The sequence below is a fragment of the Carya illinoinensis genome, chromosome 9, assembly GCF_018687715.1.
Source record: "Carya illinoinensis cultivar Pawnee chromosome 9, C.illinoinensisPawnee_v1, whole genome shotgun sequence".
Lineage (NCBI taxonomy): Eukaryota > Viridiplantae > Streptophyta > Magnoliopsida > Fagales > Juglandaceae > Carya > Carya illinoinensis.
In genome coordinates this window covers 16,763,321-16,775,285 of record NC_056760.1, presented here as the reverse complement: position 1 = coordinate 16,775,285, position 11,965 = coordinate 16,763,321, and positions in this window count along the sequence as shown.

The window sequence follows — 11,965 nt, the reverse complement described above, 5'->3', positions numbered from 1 at the left end:
ATTTTTTTCTTTAGCAATACTATGCACCAAACTGAAAATATCCCAATACTTAAAACATACTTCATACATAAAGATCCATTGAATAACTAAGATCACAGCACTATTCCAAAATAGTTATGATCCAAAAGTACTGGAGATGCAACTCCATCGTACAAGTAGTAATTTAACTACTATATTACATTAACGACGCACCGTCGTTCAGTCGACTGTGTATAGTTGGTCAGCTCCTGGTCCTCCTTCAGGTCCTGTAACAAGATTTACCATTCGAGAAGAATGGTAGTTGGGACTACCACAGTGAGATTTGATTACAAATCTCAGCAAGTTAACAAAAAACTTCCACACAGACTAATGATGCATGGATGACAGTAAAAGCATAAATGCATAATCAAATTCATAAGTAATTAAAGAATAACTTAGCGTACAACATAGCATAATTGACATAACTTAAATTGAAACATGAACTGAACTTGACTTGACATGAACTTGATCTGAAACTTGACTTAGCATGAACTTGCTTTGAAACTTGAATTAACATGAAAAATACATACTCCACAGTTGTTGTGGCCCCATGTATTTTACGTGTAAATACATACTCCACAATTGTTGTGGCCCCATGTATTCTACGCAAACTTGACTTAACATGAAAAATACATACTCCACAGTTGTTGTGGCCCCATGTATTCTACACAAACTTATTCTTTAACTGCTTAAATACATACTCCACAGTTGTTGTGGCCCCATGCATTCTACGTGACACAATTGCTGTGTCTCACGTAGTATATGCGTCACAATTGTTGTGACCCCATACATAAGTAATCAAGATGAAACGTGACTGGAATACGAAAGGACTGGAGCCCTGACGTAACATAACGTGACTTAAATATAACTTGAAATACATGACCAACTTGAGATAGAAATATTTCGTAACATTGCATAACATATAATAGACAACATATTTAACATGACATACTTGCAACAGTGAATATTACATGACTTGACATACATGTAATAGATGGCATACTTAGCATGACGTACTTGTAAGGTACATTAATACATAACAGAATATATTATGTAACAGATAAAAATTTATGACAGAATAAATTCTGTATAATAGACAATTACGTGATAACTTGGCATGGCATGACATATATGATAACATACATACATACACTGTAGTTCCTTTACTTAGCACACATACACAGTAGACTGCTAGTAAGTTAAAAGCTAACTTACCTCGATCTCCGCGTTTCTTATAAAATTTCAAGTGCGATCACGAGGAACTGTAATTAGTGATTTTAAAAGTTAGAACTAAATCACTAATAATTTGAAATATGGAAAATACTAACTTAAAGAGTAAAATTTTCATTTTACTCTCTACATGTTGGAAAATGACCGTTTTACCCATAACTTAAGGATTTTGTATACTAATTCCAAAAGTTTCCAAAATTTACATTCCTCATGTAAATTTTGTTCTAAACTTAAATATCAACTCAGAAAAATTTAAAACAAAACACAACTATGGAAAACACACTATGGCCGAAACATCCATAGGCCATTTCCCTTGATTTTTGTTGCAATTCCTTCCAACTTCAAAACTCATGCTTAAACCAAAATTTTGCAACAAACATCTTCCAATTCTAAGTTCAAAACCATACTTAAAACATCCATTTAGAAAAAGCTAATAATTAACACCAAACTTTTTTTGTAAAAAGATCCAAGCACTTGAATCACAAGTTTTGACCTTAAATCAAAACATCTCCAAGAATTTCAAAAAAATCAAATCTTACTTCTAACATATTTATAATATCATCCTAACATCAACCATGCTTTAAATCATCGAACTAAAGTCACCAAAATCACAAAATAACATTTGGAGTTTTTGGTTTTACACTTAGTCCAAAAACATAAACTTTTTCCTCAACTAGTTTTGATAAATCTCTTGATCTATGACTTATAATTATATGATCTTCAAACCAAACCATCACATGGTTTAAAAAGATGTCCTAAAACATATATAAGCTTCTAATTCAAGATCACATGGTTAGAAATTAACCAAAACATAAATTTAGCCAAGAATATCCACACTTTGGCTTATTTGAATATCTCTTTGCATAAAATTTCATATCTTTGAAACTAACATCAAATATCTTCAAAATAATAATATAACATGTATATAAGATACTTAGTATCCTCCAATAAAATTATTAAAGTCATTAGATTAGGTTTAGACCACCAAAGAGTTAAACTTTCTCAAAACAGAAACTGTTTTTCCTCTTCCAGTTTCTAAGTTTCTAAATCTAAGAAAATCTTTCATCAAAACCTTTAATCATGCAAAAATCCTCAACCAATAGTCATATATACATGTTAACAATACTCCATAAAAATTTCGGACCAATATCTATCCATTAGCTTGGTCAAAAACTCCAAACTATAACATACTCTCCAGATTCACGCCCAGAATGACCTTTCAATGGTTAAAAATACTTTTGACCAACCAGATGACCATGGAATGATACGAAAAATACATCTACGGAAACTAGACGCAAAGAGGAACAACTTATATGAAGGAGACTTTATGATAAAACACTTACAAAAGCTTCGAAATGGGTGTGCAAAAGAACTCCTAAAAGGTGTCCGAGAGAGAGTGTTTGGTATTCTTTCAATGGAAAGCATAAATGAAGATAATTTCGTGGGGAGGGGTGGCTGGAGATACTTGTGGATAAGATATGGAAGAGATGAGGCTGGAGTGAGAGTTAAGTGTAGGACTCTCTTACCCGAAGTGAGAGTTAAGTGTAGGACTCTCTTACCGGAGTGAGAGTGGAGTGTAGGACTCTCTTACCTAATAATATCTACAAAAATCAACTCAAGATATTTTTACCCAATAATATCCATGAAATTAGTTTAAAATATTTTCTAAATGTGGAGTAGACTTGGAAGAGTAAGGTGGTTAAAATCTTTCCATGTGTATTTTAAATCTATGTTCTTAAGATATTTTCCAAATGTGTATTTTGCTTAGGTGTCATGATCTCACACCTTGATTTCCTTCACAATTCCATCTAATGGTTTCTCTTTGTACTAAGTATCTAATACTATTCGTTATGTGTGGTTAAGATCTTGCCAAGTATCCAAATAAAATTTCGCTAACCTAATTTGGACATTTCACACTGTGATTTTGAAAACACTGCGTTTAGTATGTTTACCGAGATTACTATTCACTCCAAAAATAAACGTAATAAACTTAGTACTGAAAAATCCTAAATATTCAATTAAGCCTAGTGGTGTAGACTATAATGTATTCTGACACTTCTAACTATCTCAAATAATTAAAATCGCATTTCTGGCACCATAGTGAGTGATAACACTAACTATGTTGACAGGCTAAAACCTATGCGATTAGTCGATTCGTGTAAACTTACGGAATTTTCACGAGGTTCTTAAGGTCAAAAGAAATTCCACAATTGAATTTCTAGCGGGCTGTTACAAAAGTGGTATCCAGAGCCTCCGATTTTGCACAAGAAATGGCTGAAGGTACTCGTTCAAAGGAGTTGCAGGAAAGTTTCTTGACATTCAAGAAGACCACTGAAGCTTATATTCAACAGGCAGATTCCCAATTTACTACCATTGAGGTGGAAATGTTGGCAATGCGGAGGCAGATGGAATCTATGATGCAGCAATTTTCGGGAGTTGTCACTGACCTGCACAATGTGAACAAGCTTTTATCAGCAGGTGCAACTCACAGTGGGGAAAACAGCAATTCACATCAAAGCACACCTAATGCTGGTGAGATTTTTCCACGCACAATACGGTTGGATTTTCCTCTTTTTACAGGAGAAAATCCCCTAGGTTGGCTTTATAAGGTCAATCAATTTTTTTCCTTCCACAACACTTTGCCACAACATCGTTTGAGGCTAGTTTCATTCCATGTGGAGGGCAAGGCCCTTGTGTGGTTCCAAGATTTGGATGAATCTGGAGTTTTGTCCAGCTGGGAGGCCTTTGTGAAGGCCTTATTACTCAGATTTGGCCCTAGTAGTTATGTGATTGAGCTGAAATATTGCATGTTTTAGCTATTTAAAACCAATGTATTTTAAATTCTTCATGACATTATTATTGGTTTTAAATGAAAAAAAATAGTTAATAAGCATAAATATGAGTTGCGATTTTTAATTGATTAATATCATGTTTATGCTTAATTTTATAACTATGATTTAATGGGATAATATTTCCTCACATATATAGTTTATTTGTGATAATCTATTTTTCTTTTAATTTATTTTTTTTTAGTGTTATTTTTATTTTCAGTTCAAATAAATCCAATTGGAACTGTTGACCATGAAGAGAAATAAATAAGAGATGCGACTTACGGGCCAACTCTTCATCTGTCTTGTTGTTCTCAATCGGTTAGGATTATTCGAATAAGAGCTTAACAGGTTGTTAACAAAATCGCTTAAAGTAGCAGCAGATGAAGCACATGCAGCAGACCACTCGGACAGCCAACAACACCACTCACACGATGCAACCACTCACACATGCTGCAGCAAAGAAAAGTGCAAAACCAGAAAAACATTCGGACAACACCTTGCATGGGACCCAGACACATGGACAGCAACTCCACTCACACGAAGATGCACTCAACAAACCACACACATGCAGATCACTCGGCTGCTGCAGCACTCACACATGCATGACAGCATTCAAATTCGGACACATGCAGGCGTGGCTGGAAGACCTGCTCTTTTTTTATTTATTTCTTTTTCGAGTGCTATGTTAGCTGGCTACTTTTTCGTGGAGTTGGCTGGCAGACTTCACGGAAAGAGGCACAGGTTTTCGTTTAGTCAAGGTTCCCTTCATACTTTTCGTTCATTTAAGGGAGAGACGTGTGAAGAAAAGTCGAGCAAATAAAAGAAATAAAAAGCAAAAGAAGACAAGCCAGCTGAAATGAATGGGAGGCACATTTCAACAACCAAAGAGAAGAAAAGGGAGTGCAGCTGAGAAAGAAAAAGAAGTGTTCTCGTTCAAGTTGGGGAAGACCGGTTAGCTGAACGTGTCATTAAAGAAAAGAGATTAAAGAAAAGAAAGGAACCAGCCAGCCGAAGTACTCATCAAGTCGAAGGGGACAGAATTATATGTTGTGCCGTGATTGAAGGAGAGTGGGTGAGCAACCGTGTAGTCAACTAATGGTGCTGGAATTTTATTAAAAGTATTAATTTGATGGTGCAGCCGAGATTGAAGAAGTGATAAGTGGGGTCAGTTTGGTAGAGTGGAGAAGAACCGATTGGTTTAACTTGAGAAAGGAAAGGGCATTCTTCTTTTTCGGCTTGGACTGGATAGCTGGACAGCAAGGGACGGACGAGCAGCAAAGCAGGGGTAGGCAGCAGCAGAATTTGGAGGGGGAGTCATTCTTCTTTTTCGGCTTGGACTGGGAAGCTACTGCAGCAAGAAAGAAACTCACAATGCAACCACATTACACATGCAATGAACACAGCAAACACACGGCTATAAAAGAAGCAGCAGCAGTTGTTTTCGAAGAGAGGAGTTTTAGTTTTTAAAACTTGTTTTTATTTTCATTTAGAAGTTAGAACCAAGCAGCAGAATTTTATTTGATCTACTTTCTTTTTCGTTTTAGTTTCAAGCAGCTGGGTTTTTGGTTTTCCATTTTACTTCCTCTTCTTTCCGAACAGAACAAGTTTATTCCTTATAATTCCTGTTTTTATTTAATTTCAGTTTAATGTCTTTTATTTTTCCTTTCACCTTTAATTTCTGTCTGTTTAAATTACTGTCATTTATTTCTCCTTGCACCTTTAATTCCTCTATTTAAATTAATGTCATTTATTTTTCTTTCTCCTTTAAATTTCAGTCTATTAATTTCAGCAATTTTGATTTACTTTCTTGCATTTTAATTCCTTACATTTCATCGCTGCACTTAAAACCAACAAACATGAATCTGGTTCACGACCAGTAAATTTTGATTTTCATTGCACTTTTCCATCCATTGTACATATCATCCTCTTATTTTCTCTTTGTGAAGTTTTTCACATTTTTTTAAACAAGTTTAATTTTAAGCAACTTTCCCTGAGGAGGCGATCTAGGAATTTATTCCTAATTATTACACGACATCCTCCTGCACTTGGGATAGCATTAGTGCTACTCATTTTTGAGTGAGTCAAGTTTTTGGCGCCGTTGCCGGGGAAAGTTGTCTAACTTAAATTTAAACTTGTTATTGTATTTTATTTTTTTACCCATCTCATTTGCATCAACCACTCATCTCCACCATATTAGATTGATGTATCATTTCATGCCAGTATTTCAAGAAGGTGGGTCTGAGCCAATACAATCAACCAACTGGGTCAATCAAGCACAGAATCAGCCTTTCTCCAACACATATAATGCGGGGTGGAGAAATCACCCAAATTTCTCGTGGAGAAATGATCAGCCTGGTTGGTCCCTACCACCTCAGCAGCAGCCATTTAATCAAGGTGCTCCTTAGCACCAGTATCCTTCATATCAAAATCCTCAGAGCTATCCTTATGTAGCTCCTCCTAGATTTCAACCTCATTTAGCTGCACAAAGTCCTCAGCCTTCATCATCTGCCAATAAGACTCTAGAAGACAGTATGGCACAGATGGCCAATACATTTCAGCAATTCATTCAGGCCACCACAAATAATACTCAGGCCATAAATGAGTTGCATGGCACTGTTAATAAGATGAGCACAACCTTGAGCACCCTAGAAAAAGGGAAATTTCCTGCACAGCCTCAACCTAATCCTCAAGTATACAGACAACAACAACATCAAGTGCATAATGTCTCAGGAGATGTTGTTGAGACAGCAAAAACTGTTCTTACCTTGAGAAGTGGGAAGGAAGTTCCCCGACCTGAGATGACCATAGACACAGAGGTAATTGCTCCTACGCCTAAAGATGCAGCAGAGACGGATGAAGCTGAAAAAGAACCAGAGGCAGCAAAACCAAAACAGAAGGAGCCTGTGAGTGCAGATGCTGAAACTAGTGAGGGATACCAACCTGTGGTACCCTATCCTCAGAGATTGGCAGCTGGCAAAAGTGGAGTTGTAAAACTTACCTTTGGAAACATGACATTGAAGCTGAATATCTTTAATACTTGCAGGCAACCTCAGGATGTAGAAGAAGGAACCAGGCATGGGGTGCCTTGGCAACCAATGTTCCCAAAGTTGTCACCTTGGGCAGCACCCATAAAACCATCTTCAGATGACAGACACCATCTCATTGGAGCACTCAGGACACTCGAAAATTCAAATCTGAGGTTGAATAAATTTTTTTATGATGACCTTCACTTGTTTAAATATTGCTCTGACCAAATGTTTCGAAGATGTTTAGCCAACGAACACATCCAAAGTAAGATTTTTGATCCTGGTAAGTTAAGGTTTCGGTGGAGTGGACCGTACATTGCAAGACCCCAGGGAAGTGTTTTGATTTTTTTTTCCTCCTTTACAGTTTTCTTTACTTGCTTTGTTTTTATTTGTTTGTTTGCTTTGATTTTATATTTCATGTTGCATGTTTGTTTTGCTTGCTTAGTTCTGTGCACTTCGTTCGATTCATTGAGAACTATGTCTCTCACTAGTTGAGGCGTGTGGACTGAAGAAAACGGTGCGTTAGTAGACACTGTAGATAGTTGAAAAAATAATTGGATCCGTCCGTGATCTGACAAGTGTGACGGTTGAAAGTGAAAAAAATAGTTGGATCCGTCCGTGATCTGACAAGAGTGGCTGGAGATTTGAAATCACCTGATGTTGTTGAAAAACGGGATTTGAGGCTCCGAGTTGTCATTTCACCGAAATCACATTACTTTTTGACGTGGATGATAGCTCGTCTGGTTCGTTGTACTACCTCTATAAAATCAGTCCTGAACTTCATCAAATCCGCATCAAGTTTTCATTCTCATCCCTATAAACTCATCTGCATTCTTTCAACTTTCTCTTTTTTAAGCTTTCTAGTCTTCTGTCAATGGCTCATTCCTCAAGCATTCCTCTAGATCAATCCATGAGGCCTTCTGCATCCCAACCGCTTGTTCTTTCTGCAGCCACCATTAGTGCCATGTTACAACTAGAAAATAATAGTATGGCTAATAGGTCGGACTCAGATGCTATCTACGACCTGGTGAGTCTTGGGACTCGCTATTCATCCTCCATTGTTGCTTTTTCCCAAAGGGTACAAGCCAAAAACAATGAGGTTGAAAGGCTGAAAGAACAAATCGTTGTACTTCAACGAATTTCTCAAGAGGCTCACATAAGGGAAGGAATCGAACGTCAGAAGAATAGACATTTGAAGTCTCTTTTAGATTCTTCATTCCGCTTGCCAGCTCCCATGGCTAAGGATGACCTGATGCTGTATGAAGAGCATGAGCGTCTCAAACTTGAGGCTAAAAACCTCAAATTTATGTAAAAAAAAAAAAAAAAAAAAAAAAAAATTTCTTTTACTTGCTTGCTTTTTTTTGCATTGTTTGTTTTGTTTTTCTTTCTTTTGTTTTTTTTGTATTTTTAACTTTGACAGAAATATACTCATTGTTTACTCTCAAACATATAAGGTGATTTTTTTTCCTCTCTGTTTAATCATTTTCGTCTCAATATATGTTCTACAGTATTTATCTTGCTCAAATTCATATTTGTATAACATACATCATCGAATATTCATTGCTGAACATTGAGGACAATGTCACATTTAGTTGGGGGGAGGGTTTTCTGTTAAAAATGTGTTAAAAAAAAAAAAAATAATAATAATAAAAAATAAATAAATAAATAAAAATTTGTGAAGTGCATAAACGATTAACACACACTTCTGGCATTTTTGTTAGATTTGAGTATCTTGGTGGAGTAGTTGAGCGGAATTATTTTGTGAAGATTTATTTTCAACCTTAAGCATAGAACATGACTTATGATGCCTCATATTTTGTTGAGGAGTGACTTGAAACACCGGGATGCGATATTTACAAAAATGAGAATTAGTATAATTTATATAGAATGAAGGGCAAGTTTTGAAAGAACATTTTGCACATGCTTACACTTGTAGTGTTCCTCATTAATGTTCATTGATTTAAAACAGGAGAAGTAAACTGCAGGACTACCGAGCCTTATATAAAAAAAAAAAAAAAAAGAAAACGAAAAGAAAAGAAAAAGAAAAAAAAATCGTGTAAGTTTTCCTAAATAAAGGGCTAGAAACAGTTACCCAAAACTTTGGGGGTTGAATGATCAACCTTTAAACAGAGTTGGCGTGAAAACTGCTAGTTCCTTAGGCTTTGAGGTAGTTAGAATCAATAATGATTAATCTTAAGGTTGAAAAATCCTATGATAAATCATGTTTATTAGTGAGGAACATACAGAAGTTTAGCCACACACACATATTCGAGTTCTGATACATTTGCCCCAATTCTATGTGAACAATTGTTGAGACTTTCCTTGTGGATACAACTCCTGTTGTTGAGTAGTCATGAATCAATTTTTTGTGAGAATTCAGAATTATGTTTGATTGTTTTTGTTTGAATTTCGAGCTTTATGCAATGTTCATCTCAATTAATTTTCACTATTTTTGCTCAAGGATTAGCAAAATGCTAGTTGGGGGGTGTGATTGAGCTGAAATATTGCATGTTTTAGCTATTTAAAACCAATGTATTTTAAATTCTTTATGACATTATTATTGGTTTTAAATGAAAAAAAATAGTTAATAAGCATAAATATGAGTTGCGATTTTTAATTGATTAATATCATGTTTATGCTTAATTTTATAACTATGATTTAATGGGATAATATTTCCTCACATATATAGTTTATTTGTGATAATCTATTTTTCTTTTAATTTATTTTTTTTAGTGTTATTTTTATTTTCAGTTCAAATAAATCCAATTGGAACTGTTGACCATGAAGAGAAATAAATAAGAGATGCGACTTACGGGCCAACTCTTCATCTGTCTTGTTGTTCTCAATCGGTTAGGATTATTCGAATAAGAGCTTAACAGGTTGTTAACAAAATCGCTTAAAGTAGCAACTGATGAAGCACATGCAGCAGACCACTCGGACAGCCAACAGCACCACTCACACGATGCAACCACTCACACATGCTGCAGCAAAGAAAAGTGCAAAACCAGAAAAACATTCGGACAACACCTTGCATGGGACCCAGACACATGGACAGCAACTCCACTCACACGAAGATGCACTCAACAAACCACACACATGCAGATCACTCGGCTGCTGCAGCACTCACACATGCATGACAGCATTCAAATTCGGACACATGCAGGCGTGGCTGGAAGACCTGCTCTTTTTTTATTTATTTCTTTTTCGAGTGCTATGTTAGGTGGCTACTTTTTCGTGGAGTTGGCTGGCAGACTTCACAGAAAGAGGCACAGGTTTTCGTTTAGTCAAGGTTCCCTTCATACTTTTCGTTCATTTAAGGGAGAGACGTGTGAAGAAAAGTCGAGCAAATAAAAGAAATAAAAAGCAAAAGAAGACAAGCCAGCTAAAATGAATGGGAGGCACATTTCAACAACCAAAGAGAAGAAAAGGGAGTGCAGCTGAGAAAGAAAAAGAAGTGTTCTCGTTCAAGTTGGGGAAGACCGGTTAGCTGAACGTGTCATTAAAGGAACCAGCCAGCCGAAGTACTCATCAAGTCGAAGGGGACAGAATTATATGTTGTGCCGTGATTGAAGGAGAGTGGGTGAGCAACCATGTAGTCAACTAATGGTGCTGGAATTTTATTAAAAGTATTAATTTGATGGTGCAGCCGAGATTGAAGAAGTGATAAGTGGGGTCAGTTTGGTAGAGTGGAGAAGAACCGATTGGTTTAACTTGAGAAAGGAAAGGGCATTCTTCTTTTTCGGCTTGGACTGGATAGCTGGACAGCAGGGGACGGACGAGCAGCAAAGCAGGGGTAGGCAGCAGCAGAATTTGGAGGGGGAGTCATTCTTCTTTTTCGGCTTGGACTGGGAAGCTACTGCAGCAAGAAAGAAACTCAAAACCAACAAACATGAATCTGGTTGACGACCAGTAAATTTTGATTTTCATTGCACTTTTCCATCCATTGTACATATCATCCTCTTATTTTCTCTTTGTGAAGTTTTTCACATTTTTTTAAACAAGTTTAATTTTAGGCAACTTTCCCTGAGGAGACGATCTAGGAATTTATTCCTAATTATTACACGACATCCTCCTGCACTTGGGATAGCATTAGTGCTACTCATTTTTGAGTGAGTCATTATGATGATCCTGTTGAACAACTCACTAGGTTGAGACAAGTAGGCACGGTGGAGGAATATAAATCAAACTTTGAGGAGTTATCAAACAGGCTAAGGGGCGTTTCTGAACCCTTTAAATTGAGCTGCTTCCTTAGTGGTCTTAAGGATGAAATTCGCTTAACTGTGAGAATGTTTGAGCCAACTAGTTTGATGGCTGCTTATGGGCTTGCTAAAATACAGGAAGAGAAGGTTTCACTTTATAAGAAATCCAACCCCCGACCCGTAACCACTACATACACCGACCCAGCTACCATCAAATCCAGGCCTACCTACCATACACCCCAGCCATTAAACCAAATACATCCCAAATCCTCAAACCCCACCTATCCCAATGCCATCGTTCCAGTTCATAAAATTTCTCAAACTCAAATGAAAGATCGCAGAGAAAAGGGCCTTTGTTATCACTGTGATTCCAAATGGAATCCTGGCCACCGATGTAACAGCCCCAAACTGTATTTGATTGAGGAAGTGGAAGAGGATAACCCTCCTTTAGACCATGATACTGGTCAAGTATCAAAGGAGGAAGTGGTGGAAATTTTGGATAAAGGAAAATGTCCAGAAATTTCATTACATGCTATTTTGGGGTCAAGTAATCCTAAAACCATGCGGATCCGAGGAAAAATTGGTAATCAGTCAGTGACTATTTTAATAGACTCGGGTAGTACGCATAATTTTCTTGACCCAGCAATATTAAACCGAGTCC